Here is a 5,000-nt window from a genome sequence, read left to right on the forward strand (position 1 = left end):
AAATGAAAAATAGAAGAGAAGTTATGGTTTTCTGTAGTTCAACTTGTCGTTTAATTTGTATTAGTAAACGGGAAAACTCGCTGGAAGAAAATTGTTCAATTTATATTAGATATCAAGGAGCAATACAATTCATTTACACGAGAGAATATTGTCAATTTGTTTCTCGTCTCTTGACTGGTTCGCAATATCGTTATAAATTCAAAACAATTAGGTAAGACCGAAGGTGATTGAGACCGACTGAATTTAGTATTAAGGGCTGCGCTCTGAAGGCGTCAAGGTCAAAGGTAAGTTATACCCTTTAAAGTTGATAACAAAATTGCTGGTACATTTACACTTGGGTTTTCTCCCACCAGGCCAGGCAAAGACCGGCTTTCCCGTGTCGAGGTTTCCGAAGCCTTCAAGATTGATAAAAGGTCGTCATTGTCGAATCCAGTAAGTAGGATATTTTCATTGTTTATGATGAAGCCGCCTAGACATTAACCATTATGCAAATCTGTCAAACGTCTTACAGTTATGAATGGAAACGTGGACTCACCCCCCCCCCCCCTCCACACATAAACACATACCTAAATATATATAAATACACACGCACATATACACTGACACGCACGTATATACTAACACACACCCGAATAAACGCACACACCCGAATAAACGCGCACACCCGAATAAACGCACACACCCGAGTAAACGCACACACCCGAGTAAACGCACACACGAACGCATGCACGCCCACACGAACTTATGCACGCCCACACGAACTTATGCACGCCCACACGAACTTATGCACGCCCACACGAACGCATGCACGCCCACACGAACGCATGCACGCCCACACGAACGCATGCACATCCACACGAACGCATGCACATCCACACGAACGCATGCACGCCCACACGAACGCATGCACGCCCACACGAACGCATGCACGCCCACACGAACGCATGCACGCCCACACGAACGCATGCACGCCCACACGAACGCATGCACGCCCACACGAACGCATGCACGCCCACACGAACGCATGCACGCCCACACGAACGCATGCACGCCCACACGAACGCATGCACGCCCACACGGACGCACGCACATACGAACGCACGCACACGAATGCACGCACGCACACACGAACATGCGCACGAACATGGCATGAACATGCACACGAACATACGCACGCACACACGAACATACATCCGCACGCACACACGAACATACATCCGCACGCACACACGAACATACATCCGCACGCACACACGAACATACATCCGCACGCACACACGAACATACATCCGCACGCACACACGAACATACATCCGCACGCACACACGAACATACATCCGCACGCACACACGAACATACATCCGCACGCACACACGAACATACATCCGAACGCACACACGAACATACATCCGCACGCACACACGAACATACATCCGCACGCACACACGAACATACATCCGCACGCACACACGAACATACATCCGCACGCACACACGAACATACATTCGCACGCACAGACGAACATACATTCGCACGCACACACGAACATACATTCGCACGCACACACGAACATACATCCGCACGCACACACGAACATACATACGCACGCACACACGAACATACATCCGCACGCACACACGAACATACGCACACACGAACATACGCACACACGAACATACATCCGCACGCACACACGAACATACATCCGCACGCACACACGAACACACGCACGCACACACGAACACACACGCACACACGAACACGCACGCCCACACGAACACACGCACGCCCACACGACCACACGCACGCCCACACGAACACACAGGAACACACACGCCCACACGAACACACGCACGCCCACACGAACACACGCACGCCCACACGAACACACACGCACGCCCACACGAACACACACGCACGCCCACACGAACACACGCACGCCCACACGAACGCACACGCCCACACGAACACACGCACGCCCACACGAACACACGCACGCCCACACGAACACCCACACGGACACACGCACGCCCACACGGACACACGCACGCCCACACGGACACACGCACGCCCACACGGACACACGCACGCCCACACGGACACACGCACGCCCACACGGACACACGCACGCCCACACGGACACACGCACGCCCACACGGACACACGCACGCCCACACGGACACACGCACGCCCACACGGACACACGCACGCCCACACGGACACACGCACGCCCACACGGACACACGCACGCCCACACGGACACACGCACGCCCACACGGACACACGCACGCCCACACGGACACACGCACGCCCACACGGACACACGCACGCCCACACGGACACACGCACGCCCACACGGACACACGCACGCCCACACGGACACACGCACGCCCACACGGACACACGCACGCCCACACGGCCACACGCACGCCCACACGGACACACGCACGCCCACACGGACACACACACACACTGACACACACACACTGACACACACACACTGACACACACACGGACACACACGGACACACACGCACACGGACACACGGACACGCACACGGACACACACACACGGACACACACACACACGGACACACACACAACACGGACACACACACACGGACACACACACACGGACACATACATTCAAAAATGCATACACATACATTCAAATATGCATACATACACATTTACATACACTTACATACATGATCATATTCATATACACATACACATACATGCACACATACACATACATGCACACACACACATACATACACACACATACATACATGCACACACACATACATACATGCACACACATATACATACATGCACACACATACATGCACACACGCATACATACATGCACACGCATACATATATGCACACACACATACATATATGCACACACACATACATACATGCACATACACATACATGCACACACACATACATGCACACATACATATATATATATATATATATATATATATATATATATATATATATATATATATATATATATATATATATGTGCACACATATATATACATGCACACATATATATACATGCACACATATATATACATGCACACATATATATACATGCACACATACATACATGCACACATACATACATGCACACATACATACATGCACACATACATACATGCACACATACATACATGCACACATACATACATGCACACATACATACATGCACACATACATACATGCACACATACATACATGCACACATACATACATGCACACATACATACATGCACACATACATACATGCACACATACATACATGCACACATACATACATGCACACATACATACATGCACATACATACATGCACACATACATACATGCACACATACATACATGCACACATACATACATGCACACATACATACATGCACACATACATACATGCACACATACATACATGCACACATACATACATGCACACATACATACATGCACACATACATACATGCACACATACATACATGCACACATACATACATGCACACATACATACATGCACACATACATACATGCACACATACATACATGCACACATACATGCACACACATACATGCACACACACATACATGCACACACACATACATGCACACACACATACATGCACACACACATACATGCACACATACATACATGCACACATACATACATACACATGCATACATACATGCACACATACATGCACACATACATACATGCACGCATACATACATGCACACATACATACATGCATACACATGCACACATACATACATGCATACACATGCACACATACATACATGCACACAGACATACATGCACACAGACATATACACACAGACATACACACAGACACACACATACATACACATACATACACACATACATACACACTTACATACACACATACATACACTTACATACACACATACATACATACATACACACATACATACATACATACACACATACATACACACATGCACACACATGCACACATACATACACACATACACACATACATACACACATACACATACATATACGCACACATCTCACACATCTCCCACACACGTACACATCTCACACACACAATGACCCATACCATATATATATACGCATACTTATACATTCAAATATGCATACATACACATTTACATACATACACATTTACATACATACACATTTACATACATACACATTTACATACATACACATTTACATACACTTACATACATGAACACATTCATATACACATACACATAAACACATACACATAAACACACACATACATGCAGACATACATACATGCAGACATACATGCAGACATACATGCACATACATACATGCATGCACATACATACATGCATGCACATACATACATGCTCATATACATACATGCTCATATACGTACATGCTCATATACATACATGCTCATATACATACATGCACACACAGACATACACACATACACATACACATACATATACATACATACACATACATATACATACATACACATACATACACATACATATACATACATACACATACATATACATACATATACATATACATACATACACATACACACATACATACATATACATACATATACATACACATACATGCATACACATACATGCATACACATACATGCATACACATACATGCATACACATACATGCATACACATACATACACATACCTACATACATACACATACCTACATACATACATACATGCACATACATACATACATACACATACATACATATACATACACATACACACATACATACATACATACACACATACATACATACACACATACATACATACACATACATACATAGACATACATGCATACATAGACATACATACAGGCATACACACATAGACATACATACAGGCATACACACATATACATACAGGCATACACACATACACACAGACATACAT

General features: G+C 45.3%; 1 protein-coding gene across 3 annotated transcripts in view; it reads left to right on the forward strand.

Moving 5' to 3' along the window:
- Nucleotides 1-5,000, forward strand: part of LOC113809714 (uncharacterized) — a 14,637-nt gene that overhangs the window by 780 nt on the left and 8,857 nt on the right. For 2 of the 3 annotated variants that reach the window (XM_070140997.1, XM_027361378.2), the window contains exon 2: nucleotides 354-432. The exons of the other annotated variant lie outside the window; for it this stretch is intronic. The gene's annotated coding sequence lies outside the window, so the exon portion shown is untranslated. The remainder of the gene's footprint in view (nucleotides 1-353; nucleotides 433-5,000) is intronic. 3 annotated transcript variants of the gene reach the window in all.

Source organism: Penaeus vannamei, chromosome 27, assembly GCF_042767895.1.
Source record: "Penaeus vannamei isolate JL-2024 chromosome 27, ASM4276789v1, whole genome shotgun sequence".
Classification (NCBI taxonomy): domain Eukaryota; kingdom Metazoa; phylum Arthropoda; class Malacostraca; order Decapoda; family Penaeidae; genus Penaeus; species Penaeus vannamei.